The sequence below is a fragment of the Dromaius novaehollandiae genome, chromosome 23 (assembly GCF_036370855.1).
Source record: "Dromaius novaehollandiae isolate bDroNov1 chromosome 23, bDroNov1.hap1, whole genome shotgun sequence".
Taxonomy (NCBI): domain Eukaryota; kingdom Metazoa; phylum Chordata; class Aves; order Casuariiformes; family Dromaiidae; genus Dromaius; species Dromaius novaehollandiae.
The window spans coordinates 10,351,866-10,369,170 of record NC_088120.1 but is presented as its reverse complement, the minus strand read 5'-3'; the positions used below and the strand labels follow the sequence as shown (position 1 = coordinate 10,369,170).

Genomic DNA, 17,305 nt, shown 5'->3' with positions numbered 1-17,305 from the left:
TTTACGGCCGCCCAGGAATGCGGAGCCTCCCCCGGCCCGGCCCGGGCTCGCAGCGCTAATTGCTGGGGGATTTGCTCGTTGGGGGGGTCGTGCCTCCGCGGTTGCTGCCTCCGAGGGTCCCGGCCGCCGCCGCGGTTCGTCAGGAGCTGGAGATGCTCCCAGCGGGGCCGCGACGGCGGGATGAGGGCGGGAGCCGCATCCCGGCCCCAGCACGGTGCGGCGCAGCGCGGTCACTGCGCCCGCAGCATCCCCCGGGACCAGCCCTCGCCCGGGCCGCTGCCGGCAGCCGTGTTTGCTTTGCCGGTCTCTCCTTGCTCGTTTGAGTGACTTTGGAAAATGGGATTTTGGCTCTTAAATCGTTCAGGGGCTTTTGAAAATTCGACTCTAAATACTTTCCGAAGTGCATTTGTATGAAGTAATTCTCTCCAACCTCCCACAGCGGTAGTCAGATTGCATTTAATCCATCACTGAATGTTCCCGAAGGCTGGGATCTGGCACCACGCTGCACACGGAGCACGGCTTGCCCCGCGCCGGCACCCGCGCCCGTGGCCGAGCCCAGCTCGGGCCCTGCTCTCCCAGCGCGCAGCGTTTTCCAAATGCAAATTTGGAAATTTTGCATGCAAACCAAGCAGCCACGTTCAGCGCATCCCTGTGCTCGGGGCCGGCATGGCCGGGTCCCGGTTACCGCCTCCCCGTGCGCTCGCTGGGACCCGGCACCCAGCGCCTACCGCCTTGTCGGCACCCTGCCCCGCAGCCCCCTCCTGCACCCACCCCGGTTTTGCCTCCCGGGCGCCGGAGAGCTTGGTTTCAGAGCACAATTACCCGTCCTAGAGAAAGGCGGAAGCGATGTTCCAATGCACGGGGCTGATTTGATTACATCCATGACCCACAAAATTAAGTTAAGGCTTTCTTCAGCCCTAGATCGAGTAATTTCTCCTCCTTCCCTCTCACTTCTCCTTTGCGGAGCTGCGGGCAGGGCCGGGATGTGCGTTTCGGAGGGCACGCTCCCGCAGCGGTGGTGGCCAGTGCTCCCTGCTCCTTGCCGGGCGCCGCGGGAGCAGCCTGGCACGGCCGGCTCCCCGGGGAGGCTGCGCCCGGAGCAGGTATCCCTGGGTGCTGGGGTGCAGGATCCCGGCAGCACGGTGCAGCCGGCAGCACCCTGGGGATGGGGCGAGAGGGCCAGGGAAGGGGCAGTGGGGCCGAGCATCCCTCCTGCCTGCAAATGGCAGAGGCCGCTCTGTGCTTCCCCAGTCCCTGCACTCAAACACCCCGTTTAAGACAATTATCTCTGCATTTACTCCAGCCTGCCTTGCTCCGCCAGCGCTGTGGCTCCGGCTCGTGCAACGCCAAGGCACTCGCTGGCAGCCCCTCGGAGATGCCCCGTCGGCGGACGGGCTGACCCTCCCCTGGGTCTCTGCAGGGCACCTGCCCCCGCAGACCCCCCCGGAGGCCTGGCCTCCTCCAGCCCTGGCCCCCGCACCGCTGCGGCCCCCAGCTAGGGCACCTGGCATCCCTGCCCCCGGCATCCCCACTCGCAGCATCCCCATGCCCGGCATCCCCACACCCAGCATCCTGGCACCCAGCGTCCCCACACCCAGCATCCCTGCGCCTGGTATCCCTGTACCCAGCATCCCTGCACCCGGCATCCCTGTGCCTGGTATCCCTGTACCCAGCATCCCTGCACCCGGCATCCCTGCTCCCGGCACCCCTGCGCCCAGCACCCCTGCGCCTGGCGTCCCTGCACCTGGCATCCCCGTGCCTGGCATCCTGGCGCCTGGCACTCATCGTCTCCGCACCGGCATCCCCGTGCCCGAGGTCCCTGCTGCGGGCACCGCCGCGCCGGCCGCCCGCGCCGGGGCAGAGGCACATCAGCATTCCTGGGAGCAGGGCCCAGCCCGCGCCGGCTCCCCGGGAAGGCATTGAGGAGGGATTAGCCGTCTGACGCTGCCCCTCGCCCGGGCGCTTAGTGCGGAAAACAAACACCCTTGTGCACCCCGGACGGCCTCGGTCCGGGCGGGCTTTCTCCGGGCCCGTTGCCCCGGCTACCCTAATCTGCCCGCTGCGCGCCGGGCTGCGCCGGGTCACGCTCCCCTCCCGGGCCGCAGCTGCTCCGCGGCCGCAGCCGCCGGCTGTTCGGGTGGCGACGGGGGGCACCGCTCCCCCCGCAGCAGCGTAGGGCGAACACCTCCCCGCTCCCCCAGCCCGGGTGGCCGGGTGCCGGGCGCTCCGTGGGGACGGGGGGCTTTCGCCACCCCCGTGCCCGCGTTCCCGGTGCAGAGCCCCCCGCTCCGCTCCGGGCCGGTGCCCCGGGAACGGGCTCCCCGCGAGGGCTGGCGCTGGCCCCGCGGCCCGGCGAGGGGCGGCCCGGGACGGCGTGCCGGGGGCCGCACTTATTTATTTATTTTGTGCACAGTCTCCCTCCTGCGCCTGCGAAACGGAGAAACAATCCGGGGCTGGAACCCGCTCAAAAAAAAAAAAAAAAAAAAAAGGGAAAAAAAAAGAGAGAGAGAGAGAAAGAAAAGGAAGAAATTGCAGCAGCCGGCCCAGCCCTGCGCCGCGCTCGCCCGTCGGAGTCGCGAGAGCCTTCCTCCTCCCTCGCGCTCGCCCCGCGCTGCCCGCACAGCCCCGCTCCCTCTTCCTCCCTCCGCCTCTCGCCGGCTCCCTCCCGCCTCCCGCCAAGGTGGACGTCGCGCTGCCGCCGCCGAGACGCTGCCGCTGCCGCTGCCGCTGCCGCTGCCGTGGAGCAGCCGCCGTCGCCAGCCGCCGCCAGCCGCCCCGCTCCTCGCTCACCGCCTCCGCCGCGCTCCTCGCCCCGCTGCCCCATGCAAGCCTGAGGAGGCTCTCGGCCAAGGTAAGGGCTTCATTCCTCTTTCTTGAGCTGTTCCCCAGCTCCTTCTCTCCACCGTTCACCTGGCCGCCTCTCACATGTTGCATTAAACTCAGACGGGAGAAAATCTCTTTAATTTCTCGGTCACAAGACCCTGTAATTCCGATGGCTTTTCCCTGTGCAAAGGCAATATTGCAAAGACTCGTCCAAACTTCTCTTTCCAGGCGAGATTTTCGTCTGCGTGCCTCTCTTTATTTCTTTTTCCCTTTTGTCATCCCTTCTTTTTCCCCTGACCCACTTTAATTGCGTGCCTCCTCTAATGAATCGGATCCAAAGGGTTTGTGATGCTCCGACTCTCTTAATAAGAACCAAACCGGACGCGGCCGTTGGCTCATTCGCGCGTTTGAACCTTTCTCGCTGCTATTGCAAAATAAGCTTGTGAGAACAAAACCGTTTTGGGGAAAGCTCGTGGGAGCGCTGAGCCCGCTGCGGCCGGACCCCGGCGCACCGGAGGGAGCATCCGCGCGGAGCCGCGCACCGGGGCCGGCCGGGGTTGGGGCCGGTCGCCTCGGCTCGGTCCACAGACACCTTGGGAAATACAAGGTGCTGATTTTATTTGTTTTTTTAAGAGCCTTGCTGTTAATTGGCTCCTGATCCACCAAGGTCCTCGGCTCTGAGCGATCCCCGAGAGCCACGGCAGAGCCCCCCGGACGCTAGCCCCGGGCTAGGCAATAACCTCCCGGAGATATTTCTCATCTACGGGCAGCTTTGCTATAAGGAACATGTTTAATAAATCATAAGGCCGGCGAATTCCTGGGATTTTTATTGCTTCTGTAAAAATGCAGTTTTGATCTGTCTGCGAGGGACACTGGGAAACAAAGCCGATCTTTCCAGCGGCAGGAGCCCGCGGAGCCGGGATGGGGCGTGGGCAGCACGGCTGTGCCCGTGGGCCCCGGGGCTGCCAGGCAGCTCCCAGCCCCGCCGCTTTTCCCAAAAACCGGGTGGGAAGGCGAGTGTCCCGGGCTGCAACGAACCGCGGGTTGGCTCGGCAGATTTTGGCCCCGTCAGCCGCCGCTTTATTTCCCTTGCGCTGCTGGGGCTGCGAAAGCAGACGCCTGCGCGGGGCTAAGGCAAAGATGCCAGGGGAGACATCGCAGCTAGAGACGCAGCCAGGCTGCAGACCAGGTTTTTCCTCCTCATCCTCTTGCCGGGGGGGCAGAAGAAGAAGCAAAACCAAAACTGCTGTAAAACCGGGGTGATGCTTCCGGGAGGAGTCGTCCGGCCGCGTTTGGTGCCTGGGCGGCGGGGACGCAGGGCACGGGGCGGCCGAGCCCCCCGGCTTTCGGGAGCCGCTGCCGGCTGCCCGCTCGCCCCAGCTGTGTTGATTTAAGCGTTGAGAAATCCCTTCCCCTGCCGGGCCGCTCGCGGCGGTGAGAAAAGTGCTATTTCGGGACGGGCTCTGCGTCCCCCCGCGACGTGCCGCCCGGGCCGGGCAGCGGGGCCGTGAGAGGAGGGCAGACGGGCAGGGAGCCGCTCTCGGAGCCGCTCCGTCCCCGGGACGGGGCTGTGCGGACACGTCCGCACGCTCGCTGGCTTCCTACGCGTGCACAGGTTTTCCCTACGAATGCCGAGAGCAAAATGCTCGGTTTTGGTGCTCCGTCTTGTTTCTGGGGGCTGCGCTGCGCGTGATGAAGGCAGGTCCCGGGACCCCGCGCATCACCCCCCCCGCCGCATCCCCGCTCGCGCCCGCGACAAGGGGACGTCGCGTTTGCTGCGTCGGGAGCACGGCCTGCGAAACGCGTTAACCCCGGGCACGAGGGCGAGAGGGCCACTGCCTCCCGCGCTCCCCCTCTGCCAGGCGCCCGGGTCTCGGCTCGCCGCGGCTCGGGACGCGGCCGCGTTTCCACCCCGAGCTTAGGAAACGCCTGCGGCAGCAGAGCCCCGCGGTGCGGCGGGGGGAGGCACAGAAAGGCGCCGGATTTCATTCGTCTTCCCCAAATTTCTCCCTCCTGGAAGGGACCCGCAAGCGCCCGGCACCGCGTCCCCCGGCTGCTCCCCGCGTTCGCCCCGGAGGCGCCCGGGCGGAGGGAGAAGGGCAGGCGATGGAGGCTGCGTGGGGCCGTCCTGCCTGTCCTCACGCTGCCAACGCAGACGGTACCTGCGGCCCCGGCCCCGGGGTCGTCCGCGTGCACGGAGCAAAGCCGCAGATCCCGGGCAGCCAAACCCCCGGCTGCTCCGCAGCAGCCCCCGCCGGGGCCGGCCCTGCCCGCTCTCCCACCGGGAGAGGTTTGTCCGCGGGGACCCTGCCAGCCCCTCTGTCCCGGCCAGCTGGGGACAAGGGGCTACCAGGGAGGAGGCAAATCGCCCGGATTTCCACCTGCTGCCCTGTGCCGGGAGCGGGGGGGACAGAGAGGCGGAGATGAAGTCTCCCCAAACTCGGATATTATGCACCAAAGAACTATGAAATGGGGCCTCATTCTTGCGTTAAAGCCCAGCAGTCGCAGGCCAGGGAGGCCCCCGGTGCGCCCTGCCTTCCCCAGCGCAGGATTTGGCCGTGGGAATTTCCAAGAGCCGACAGAGCTCTGCAAAGGCACCCGAGGTCCGGGCGGCCCGGCAGCCCCGGTGCCGGGGAGCTCGCGGCGCTCGTCCCTCCCGGCGGAGAGGTCGCTCCGGCCGCTGCTCAGACCTGCCGCTTTGTTCCTCCAGGGTTTTATTTCGCCGCCGCCTCCCAAGTTCCCAGGGATCTAAATTCTAAAGCAGGGTCTTATAAAGAGCCCCGTCCCGATGAACGAGATGATATTGCCGGTATCGAGAGGAGATCTATCCCCTGCCTTTATCCGCAGACAAAGCAGCAGCGGGAGCAAACAAGGACACGGCTTTTCTTTCGAGGCACATTAGTCGAACAAGAGCCTCCCCTTTGTCTGCCGCCGAAACCCAAGCCCCCGCGGCCGGACCACCTCGCGGAGCCGCCACGCTCGCGTCTCGCGGCCCGCCGGCGCGGGGGGCACGGGGCGGGCGCGGGGGCAGCGCCGCACGCGGGGGGCCAAGCTGCTCGGCTGCCCGTCGAGGCAAAGCGGCAGCCGAGGGTCGGGGCCGGCCGGAGCGAGCGCGAGCCGACTCCGCGCGAAACGCTCGCACTGATGCGCTCGGAGCCTGCGGCCAATTCACCTGCTTTCTGATTTCATTACAAGCTCTGCAACTCAGCCCAGGTTTGTTTTAAGGAGTTACCGGAGGCTGAGAGCGCCTGGGAGTGATTTATGGCTTCCCATCAAAATCATGTGGCTTCACCACAGCGCTTGGAAGCCCTGACTGCATTTTTCCTTTTGAGAGTTTGGCTCCGCTCCAGACTCGGCTCCTCGGGGTGAGAGAGCGTGAATCCAGTGCGTGCGTCCGGGTGTTCGGGCTGTGCAAACGAGACGGAGGAGAGAGGCATCGCTGCAGAGAGAGTTTAATGTCAGGACGACGCAGCCGGGTTGCGGCTGACGATGCCGCAGGCAGCGCTTGGCGTGGGGGGGGGAGCTGCGAACGTCCCTTTGCAGTCACAGTAGATTGAAAATCAACATTTGCCACTCTTCGCTTTTGCATCCTGCAAACTTTTAAGCAGCTTGACGCCAGCAGCTCGGAGCTAAATCTCCCGCGGCGTTTCCAGGGCCGGAGCGCCTGTGCAAGGTGCTCCCGTCTCCTCCGCGCCCTGCTCCGGGGACCTCGGCGGAGCTGCTGCTGCTCGGGGGATTAAATATGTGGGCTTTTGCCAGATAAGCATATTTTCAGCCGTAAACATGCATTGCCAGTGACTTTAGAAAGGTATTTTCAGCTCTCCTAGAGTTATGTAAGCCGCCCAGCCAGCAAGGAGAAACAAGGCTTTTATTGCTCCTGCTTCGTATTCCCTGATATTGCCAGGCTCTGGCACTCGAAAGTTGCCAGTCAGATCCCCAGGGATGCCGGGTTTGGATTACAGCAGCGATACTTTTGTCTCTGCCTTTAATTCCAGAGCCTTCGGGCCCCAAGCGGGTCGCACCGATAACCCGCCTCTGCGGCCAGGAGGGCTGGAAACCCTAACGCTCCTCTCCGGAGCAGCCGGGGCCTCGAGACCACGGCGTGCAGCGCTGCCAGGCCGGGCCGGGTGCCGCGGCACGGTGGGAGCCCCGCCGGTGCCGGCGTGCCGAAGCAGCTCCCCGCACCGCGTTCGGAGAGCCTTGGCTGCCGGCTCGCGGACAGCTCATGAACAGGCAAAAATCCTCCAGCGCGTTACATAAATAACAAGGTCAGGGCTGCTGGGTGCCGCTCCGGCCACGAGCGCGTGCCGAGATATCGAGCATCCAGCGGCGCGGGGAAGGCTGGAACGTCGCTGCGGGGCTTGGGCGCTCCTGTGGTTTTCATTTAGCTGCTTTTTAAAGCAAAGATGAAAGGAAGAGTCGGGCAGTTCTGCATCGGTTCCCCTGTCCACGTGAGAAGGGAGCCGTTGGGTCTTTTTTGTCTTGTTTCTCTTGCAGAGGTGGGGGGGGGGGGCAGCATTTAGCACCACGATTTCAGTGCCTGGTCCCCTAATCTCTGCTCATTCCTTCCCACCGGATTCCCGGGAAAGTCAGCGCTGCAACCTGCCCGTGTCGGTGCCAAACGCCGCGGGGAGCCGGCTGGCAGGGACACGGACGGCCGCTCACGTGGCAGAGCCCCGGGCGAGACGTCAGCCTCGGCGCCCGGGTGCCCCGGCCGCACCGGTGCTCTGCGCGCGCATCGAAACGTCGCTTGGCGCTTCCGCGAGTGCTTTTTTCCATTAGCTGTTCCCTCGTAGTTGTGTTTTAAAGACCATGTGCAATGTTATTGCTGAACATAAACTAAGCGCTAGGATGAGACCCCAGAGATCCTCCGAGTAGTTAAAAGCAGAGCTATACAATGAGTTTGTAATTATTTTATACTGAGCCCGGTATTTTCCTTTCCCCAGGGGAAGTCCGATACAGCGTATAAGAGCAGGCCCATGCCAAACCATACCCAGGCAGAGCTTTTATGAAATGTCGGGTTCATAAGAATTAATTTCATTTAAAACATTCTTTGCGTTTTTCATAAAGCACAGCAAATCCGCGGTGCTTATTGCAGGAATGCACCAAGAACGCGGCTGGGTAGACAGCGAATTATCCGCAATATATGAAACCCGACGGCGGGGCAGGGGCTGCCGCGCAGCCCACGCGCAGTGAGCTGCGCCCGGCCCGACGCGAGGGCCAGTGACCTCAGATCACTCCGAGAAAAGCAGCTGGGAAGGAGGGGGATGCCGGCGCAACCATCCTGCGTGCCGTCAGCCAGGCTTTCCCCAAAAAGCGAGGCTGCAAGGAGCACACAAAGGGCTGCAGACTCTTAAAAGCATGGATTTTTTTTTTTCCCCTGGCCTTTCTGATTTTGCTGTTTTGCCTGGCCGTTACAGCCCGTCCTGGGACCCGGCCGAGCCCGACCCCAGCCCCGCTTTGGCACCGGGCTCCCCAAACTCGCCACGGCCAGCGCCCGCCGCAGCGCCCGAGTGGGGAGGGACGTAGGGAGCGGGTCTGGCTGGGGCTCCTGGCCGGCAGCACCTGATGCAGAGATGGAGCCTGCCTTGCAACTGAAGCAGGCTGGCTCAGGTGACGCGTCTCAAAGGCTCGAGTGTGCTTCGGGGCGGGGGGGTCAGTGGGGCAGCGCTCGGTGCCAGGTGCCCGGCGAGCGCCGCGCATGAAGGCCGGCACTGTGGGACAGGGCGATCTCCGCTCATCTCCCCTCCGCGCCTGGTGGGTTCGTGGCAGAGGGGAGGTCTCCAGAGGCCGGGCTCCTTCCTGCCACCGCGGCCACGGTGGGGCCGTTGGCACAGGCTCGGCCTGCTCTCCCGGGCCGGATCCGCAGCAGAAGCATCGAGCAGGCAAAGCAGGGAGCAATCCACGTGTTCGGCCCAAGTGGAAGCTCCTGCAGCATTTGGGGCTAAAGTGGCAGGAGGGAACACGATCGGCTCCAAGCTGGAAACAAACGGCGGATGTAAAGCCCCATTCCTGCAAGGGGAAGTTGCTGCTGTTCTCGGTATCAGGGTTGCAATTCTGTTCCACAGGGTCTGCAAGATGCAAATTTGGTTTTGAAGTGTTGATATTTAAGGAATATCCACTGCTGTCCTGGGCGCTGCCTCCAGCTCTTCCATGCACCACGTAACGGGAAACTGAGAGACCCCAACCTTGTAAATCCATCCTGCAAACGGGCTGGGGGAGAGCAGGAGATGGGAGGGAGGCACGAGCCGCTTGGCAGGGGCTATTTCCATAGGAACTGGCTCTGGCTGTGTCCAGCGGCTGCAAAATCTCCCTGCGGATTTGCCCCGTCCTCGCATTGCGCTCCTGCCGCAAGCGGCTCCCTGGGCCCTGCCAGCTCTGCTGGCCCCACGGGGCTCCTTGCAGGAGCCTGGCTGCAGGTAAAGGCTGCAGGATTTGGCCCGCAGGAGTTAGAAAGTGGGAAAAGCCCATCGGTCCCGTCTGGCTAGCCGCGCTGCCAGGCTGGGATTACTCCCCGTTCACTCACCAGGCTTTCCCAGGGAGGCTCGCCGGCTCATAAATCTCCCCCTTTCACCTGGCTTACGCGCTCGAGCCTGTTTTAAAGAGCCGCTTGTGATGAATAAGGGGAGGATTAGAGGGTTTAGCAGGTGTCACGCCTCGTCTTTCATCTCGACGCCGGGATGTCAGCGTCTCACCCGTCCCTGCTCCTGCGCAACCCCGTCGGGCCGGCACAGCCGCCACCGCGGCCTGGGCTGCTCTTCTCTCCTTCTTGCAAGGTGGCTGCTGGTCTGCCGGGAGCGTGAGATGGGATGTGAAATAACACAAGGGTGGTATCCCGGGCTGCAGCACCGCGACACCGCTGCGTTTGTTGTCCCGGGGCTGTGTCACCCCGTTAGGGCAAGCCCAGAGCCTCCATGCTTCGTTGCAGAAAAGCCGAGGGTTGCAAAAGCTTCCTTTAGCCAGGAGCTGTCTGAGGGGTAGCAGTGACCCTGCTGGGTTTTCCACAGCGGCAGGCCAGGAGGAAAACAGGGTTTTCTGAAATACACTTATAACTTGGCGATTTACATCTAAACTGCAACCAGCGTGTGCGCTTGTGTCAGGGACACGCGCGTGCCGGAGCGATGCCCGCAGCCGGGATGCAGCCGGTGCCCGCGGCCGCGCGAGGGACCAGCCCGCGGTGCTGGGGCTGCGCTCAGCACACAGCGACCCGCCACGGGCAGGACGAGGACGAGGACGAGGACGAGGGTCGCGGGTATCAGCCCAAGGCATCAGGTTAAGCCCTCGCTGCTCCGGTATTTGCTGGAGAGAGCGTGGGGCCGTGTGCTGTTTATTTTGGTTAAATTGAATTTACTCCGGGAGATTGGGGGGTGCTGGGGGCCTCCAGACAAGGGGCTTTTGTGAGCCAGGCTGCAAGCCGATCCCCTTTTGTGGTTTTGCTTTTTTGGATGATACAATTTGTTATTCCAAGAACTACCCAGCAAATGGACCCCATTAACCGAATCCTCGAAGCCGGCTGGAGCTGGAGCTCACTGAGCCTTTGTCTGCGCTCACCTCGGGCCCTAACCGTAGCTGCTCGCGCCGCGTTATTGCAGCGCCTTTGCCCCCAGACTACCGCTTTAATTGCCCCCCGGGGGAGCAGGGGCCGGGGCCGCGGGCCGGCTCCCCTCCTCGCCTGCTCCCGCGGCAGCAGGGCCACGTCTGTGCTGACAGGGCATCTTACGGGATTAGTCTGGGCTGGGAAAGCGAGTGTGACAGGCGGAAAGCGCAGGGCTTGTTTAATTCCCCGGCACACTCGTGTCCCAGGCGGCACGCGAACAATAACCCGATTGTTCCCGCGCTGCGGGGGCCGGGTCCCGGGGCGCCGGGGTCCCGCCACGAGGCAGGGGCCTCCCCGGGTGCCGCAGCTCCGCGGGAGCTGGTGGGGGTCACGTTTTTGCCCGTGGCCCCTCCCGGGCTTTGGGCGCGAGGGTCTGACCCCGGCCCCGGAGCGAGCGCTGGGAGCGCCGGGCCGTGTCCGGGTCCAGCTGGCTTCCCGGTCCGACGCCGGCCCTGCCCGGCCCTCTCACCCTTGCTCCGGGCTGCGGCTCTGCCGCATCTCCCGACACGGGGCCGCCGAGCCGGCTGCCAAGGCTCGTCCATCTCGCGGGGCGCCGGGGCCGGGCGGCTCTGCCGGAGCATCTTTGGCTGCTCGGCTTCACCTCCTACCGTGCAGGGATGCTGCTGGCTCCGTTTGTATTGGCTCTGCTGGGCTTTTTCCTGCATGAAAGCCGGTTGTAGCTGGGCAGGAGCCAGTGGGTTTATAAATAAAAGCATCGGACACCTCTCCGGGTGGTGCTGAAAGTTCCCGAAATAGCCTTGCCTCCCCGCCAAGGCTCGTGTGGCCAGGATGCTCGCAGAAGCGACGCCGGCCCTGGGTGTGGGAGCCGGGCTTGCCCTCGTCGCCGACTCCGAGCCTCCCGCGCGTGCTGCCCGGCCCCCTCGGCTGCTTTCCTATCCCGGCCGGGGCGGCGTGCCGACTTCCCGGAGCACAGCCCTGGGGAAGGGCTGCTTCGCTCAGCCCCCGGGCAGAGCAAGGCGAGGTGCGTGCGGTGCGTGCCGGGGTGCCCGCGGAGGCCCTGGTGCCGCACGGCTCTGCCGTCCCTCACGGCAGGGCAAGGGCTCCCCAGCAGCTCCGGTCACCGGAGAAGAGCTCGGAGGAAGGAATTGTGCTTTATATCTTTATAAACCGCCTCCACATGCTCCCGGAGCTGCCTGGCAGGACATCTTATTTTCACCGCAGCCCTGGCCTGGCCCAGGAAGGGATCGTTACGGGGCATGGGACATTAGCCTTGCGCAATGTTGTTCCTTTCCGCTGAATAAGCCCAGCTTGCCAGAAAGCCACGGGTTCAGTCCCTGGCAGAGCCACGCGCCGGCCTTGCAGCGGCCAGGCGGGCCGTGGCGAGGGGCGGCAGGGATGGTGCTTGCAGGCATCCCCAGATGACTTTTCCTCTCCCGGGGGAAATGCTGGCTCCAGAGTGGCTTGTTCCCCTGAGCCCCCCGTGCCGGGGGCCGGGGCAGCTCCGCGGGCTCTGCGGCCCCCAGGTCTCGGCAGAGCCCTGCCCCATCGTGGCACGCCGCGGGCGCGGGAGCAGCCGTCTCATGCTGCGCCAGGCAGAGCAGGGACGTGTCTCTGGTTGCAGGAGCCACCGCGGCAGGAAGACGGTCCCAGCCCAGCACCTCCTCCAAAATCCTCTCCCCGGGGCGAGGCGGAGGGCAAGCCCAGGGCTGCCTTCGCACGCCGGCGGCAGAGGCAGAGCCAGCCCGGGCTGGGAGCGCTCGCTGCCAGCGGGGCCGCGGTGAACCGGCGCCAGGGACGGGGAGCCCAGACGGGGGACGAGGGGAGGGGGCGGCCGTAAGTCACTGCAACAAAAGCAGCTCGATAATAGGAAGGAGCCAGCGCCGGGAGCCCAGAGCACGGGCACAGTAACCCCTTCCAGGGGCTGCTCACGCCCGGCTCGGCACTGCCGGCCCTACCCGCGGGCCAGCGCGGCCGGCGGAGGCCTGAGGAGGAGGCCATCGGCCTCGCAGACCTCGCCGCTCTCCCCGGCGGCTCCCGCGGGGGCCGGGGGCAGCGGGCTAGCGGTGCGGCCGGGGCCGGGCGGCTTCGCCCACCCTCCCGGCCTCCTTCCCAGCTGCGACCAGAACAAACCTCCCTGCAGCCCCCCTCACATTCCACCCGGGGTTTGACATTTTAATGTGCGGTGCCTCCAGAAAACAGCATTTTAATGCTCTTACTGTAAATGAGGTGGAAAATGTTTGTGGGCTTGTGCAGAAAGACTCCCTCAGAGCCCGGCTCGGATGTAGGAGTGCCGCGGTTAAGGCGCTCGCTAAGCGATGGCATTTGCCGCGGCGCCCGGGCGGTCTCCCCGCCCGCCGGGGCAGGGCTGGGGCAGGTGAGGGAGGCCGAGCCGCCTCGGCTCCCCCGTACCTCTGCGCCCTCCCTGCGACTCCAGGCAAGGTGCTGTTATTGTTTCCATTGCAGCAGCGAAATCGGTGCTGCCCATCCCCGTGGCGGGTCCCGCAGGCCTCGCGCTGCGGCGGGAGCCAGCGCTGCCTGCTCCGTGGCTTTAGGAGGAGCAGAAGGAAGGGCTCGCACCAGGGCACGACCGCGCCCAGCTGAACTCTGAACGTTTCCTACGCTTCTCCCGGTGGGAAGAATATAAGGGCCGGGGCATCGCCCACTGCGGTCCCCCTTCGCCACCGCTCCCTGGCTCCGGCCTGGTTGGCGAGAGGCGGTGCGCAGGGCTACGCGATAGCACGTGCAGGAGTCTTTCCCTGGTCTGTTCCCTGCTCAATAGCTTTTGGGTCGAATACTGAAAGTTTTTTTTTTCTATTATTTTTTATAGCTGTCCTCTAGAAAAATAAGATTATTAGGTCAATTTAATTTTTTCCCCCATGTTTCATCATCACATGTTAGGCCTCGTAAATCCCCAGCAAACACAACATCTGCTGCAGAGCCCCAGCGCTCTCACCCAAGCACGGCACGCTCGAGCCAGTGCCTCCAAATATTTGCCGTTTCCTAGAGCACAGAAATGTGCAAACGCCTCCCTCCCAGGCTGGGTCTGCTCCCAGTTATACTGGTGTAAATCAGGAGAAGCATTCGGGTCCCTCTGCTGTACAAATGACAGAAGTGGCCTCGGGATTGCTGCTGGTCTCCTCCTGACCCTGGTCTCTTCCTCTCCTGATGTCTGTGCGACAGCCATCTCTATAAAAATAAGCCATGTGCCTGCTTTGCCGTGAGTTATTCCTTCCCAGCACCTGTGCAGCTTTTCTGCGTTTGAGGGATATTTTGGTTTCGTGCCGTTGCCAGTTCCCATCAGCGCTGAGACGGGATCCGTGTGTGTCAGGTTTCCTGGCGGCTCGCGGGAGGTTAGACCATTATGCAATTTGGCTTTCTGGACAGCATTCCTGCCGGTTGCATAATTTTATAACAGATAGAGATCCCTGGCCTATTTGCTTTCAGGACAGAGAGCCTCTGAAGCGTGCCATAAGTTGAAGGATGTGCCCTGCTCTCAGATCCCGTGTGATTTCTGCGCCTTGAAAGGAGTCGGCTTTACAGCAGTGTCGGAAAAGCCATGCCATGCTCGGGGTCCGGGCCAGCCGGGCGCCTCCGTGGACCCTTCGGCATCTTGGGATCCCCCAAGCCCCACAAGGGCCGGGTGGACAGGGCAGTGAGTGCTCTGAGAGCAGGCAGGGAAGAGCTAAAAGTGATGAAGGGAAGAGGAAAATTTGCATTGCCTTGTCTCCCACAACCTCTAGCACAGGTCAGGGAGAAGAGAAAAGTGAGGGGGACAGCGAGGGGCTGGAGCCACCGACCATGGTGTCCCCAGTGTGCAAACCTGCCCTGGGCAGCCTGGCTTGTCCCCTCCACCTCCTCCCATGCCTGTCCAGCTACAGGCGATCCTACTTTAGCAATTATTGTAGGGTTTATCTTTCATTACGCCTAAGCCCCAAAAGCTTAAGCAGCCTGCTGTATAGTTTTTGAACTGGTTTATAACTTAAACAAGTGGCTGCCCTGGTCCAGCTGCTGAAGGAGGTCCCAGCTGAAGCCCTCGCTCTGCTGTCCCTGCTGCCGGCCGCCTCACCGGGCTTTGCGGCAAGACGCTGCCCCGGGACGCCGGGTTGGGTTCGCGGCGGTGTCACCGACTGTCTGCGTGGCCCGGGGCGAGGACAGGGCCCTCACTCTCTGAAACGGGTCCCGAGCGTGGACAGAGGGAGGTTCCCACATGACACAGCCCCGAGGAGAACTGCATGAGAAATAGGAACTGAATGTTTTTCCAGCTCGAAGCCTAAACAAAAGGTTTTGTAATAAGCGCATCGCTTCGCCTCGGCACTGCACCCAGTCCAGCTGGCCGCAGCGGCCAGCATCGGGGCTCAGTCGCCCCATCCACCCCACGAAACAGTCCCCGATTTCTTGCCCCAGGGCTCCCAGGAGCGGGCCAAGAGACGGAGCTGTCCCGGGCCTCGCACAGCAACAGGGCTGTGTGTGGTCACCCCTGCAAACTCTTTTCCTTTTTCATGGAAAATTTGCCCCAAAATTGCTTCAGCTGGTGTTTTCTGGCACACACTCCTTTGTCGGGAGCAGTGGCAAGCAGGAGAAGGGAGGCTGCTCGCTGTCCGGCGGGAAGCCAGCGGCAGGGCTGGGGCTTTGGAAAGCAGAGACTGCCTGAATGCCGCTGGTTACACGTCTGATCAAGGGCTGGCATCTCTAACAGAAATAAATAAGTTCCACTAAGAAAATATTCTGTATATTCTTCACTGATTTCCACTGGTGCTTGAACTCCAGGCCTCAAATTTTGCTTGGCAAAGGGTCAGCAGTAATAAAGACGCCCAAGTCCAAAGCTCTCCGCCTTGCTGAGAGATAGAGCTGGCTCTGTTGCTACCAAACCTTTGAACTCCCAAATTGCTCAGGTTCTCTGTGATTCTCGAAAACAGCTTGTTTCTGACAGTATGTTCATCTAATCCTACCAGCTACTTTCTCTGACTTGGGTCCAGAAGTGATTTTTCCCCTAGGATGATTTGAGGCACATGAAATCATTTCCATTTTCCTCTGTGCAGACGCCCCTGGCAGACATCTCTGGGCCCAGCTGTGAAAGGCTGTTTTTTAGGGCACTGTGTGCTGCCCCGCTCGGCCTGTGCCTGCCGGGATGGGAAGCTTTCGGCTAGATGATATCTCATGAGGCGAAGGAAAAACACCAGGAGATTAATATGGTTTGGGTTCAGCATTTTCATTGTCAGTGCAGTGGTCCGGAGAGGCAGAGGGAAAGGGAGGCTTCAGGGAATCTGGAACCCTTTAAAGCTGATTAAACTAGATATTCAATTGCACTGGAAATTAGGAGCCTGGTAATAAGATTGTGGCTTTGGATAGATACAGATTAGCATTACTTGAGGTTTAAAGCTGTTTGTTTATGACAAATATACATGGTGCATGTGGGAACGGTGCAGGGAGAGTCCAGGCTGAACGTAGGAGCAGCCTCTAATGAGGTAGCCCTGGTGCTGCACATCTCCCTTGTGCCGAGATGCACGTGGCAGAGGGCATTGCAAGAGTGCTGATGGCTCTGGGCGGCGAGGGGTCTTGATGTCCCAGCTACGTCTCAGGCGTTTGGGCCACCGTGAGCCCCTCGGTGCCGTCCGCCCAGTCCCTGCTGTGAGTCATGCTGCCCTAGCGCTTTCGCCCAAGCAGCTCTTGCAGGAACGTCTTTGCGGTGGGGATGGTGTCTTGCATGGTGTCTAGCACCCAAGACCTGGCTCGGTGCCTTGGAGCGGTGCAATACCCCAGAGCTGGCTCCGCTCCGGCCCCGGCCCCCAGCGCCCTGGGCGTCTGGCTCCCCATGCTCCTCCTGAGACCGCTGTAACTTGCAACACCCCCAGGCATCGGGGAGCCGAGCAGGGGACACGAGTTGTGTTGCTCCAAGGGTTTCAAATGTCTGCAGTTTTGCTTTGCTCCAGAGGGGGTTTCAGAAGGAAACACAAATTCTGGAGTAATTTCCAGAAAAGCCATGGTGAGAGAATTCCCTACTAGGCTTTCTACTCTAAGACAAAAGAAATGTGGAACCTGAAAAAATTTCAAATCAGAAAAGCAGAAGAGCTGATTCTGTGACGGTGAAATATCTTGTGACATTGTGGGACACATTTTTTCCAAATGAAATTCCGGGAAGAATCCACCTGGTTTTGCACAATCCACTTTGATCCTGATGGAGATGCACATGCTGCAGAGATGCCTTTAGCTGCCGTGGCCTGAGCCGCTCTGGGTTTCAGAGCCTCCCGTCAGAGCCGATACTCCCACGTTAACCTTATCCCAGGCCTGGCAGCAATGAGGCCGGCAGGGCTGGTGGTGCAGACACAGCAGAGGAGGACAGCATTGAATGCATGGCTTGGAGAGCAGCTCCCTGGCACCCAGGCAAAGTGGGAGCAAGTGGACATGTCTCCTCCAGCAGCCTGGCAGATGGGACCCACCGGTCGGTGCTGCCGCGGAACCGAGGCAAAGTGGCGGCTGTCACTAGCCCTGCTCTCGTGACTTTGTCAGCCGTGGGAATGCCTCTCATCCCGTGGGATTGCCTTTCGTCGGCCGGCGGCCATGGAGCGCATGGAGCGAGCTGGCCGCCGTCGGCGAGCTCCGGGAAAGCCGCGGTCCTGCCGAGCTCTCCCACTTGTTCTCTCTATGAAACCTGAGGAATTGCTTCATCCTTCGCTCCGGGCTTTTGTGACATCGGATCCAGCTTTGCTAAAAAGCTTAGAGAACCCTGAATTACCCCGAGGTGTAAATGATCCGCATCTCGCTCGCCTCTGTCCGAGCGCTGGGGAAAATCTGCGCTCCAAGCGGCGCGGCGCCGAGCCACGGCGGGTTTTATGGCAGCTCACGTCTTGTCAGAGTTTCCACCCAACGCCTCGGGCTGGCTGGGCTCTCGCACCAGCTCGCATACATTAAATTAAATTAAGTAAC

General features: G+C 62.3%; 1 protein-coding gene across 1 annotated transcript in view; it reads left to right on the top strand.

The window, feature by feature from the left end:
- The first annotated feature begins 2,349 nt into the window (after nucleotides 1-2,349).
- Nucleotides 2,350-17,305, top strand: part of COL8A2 (collagen type VIII alpha 2 chain) — a 38,874-nt gene continuing 23,918 nt past the window's right edge. The window contains exon 1 of the mRNA XM_026104638.2: nucleotides 2,350-2,851. The gene's annotated coding sequence lies outside the window, so the exon portion shown is untranslated. The remainder of the gene's footprint in view (nucleotides 2,852-17,305) is intronic.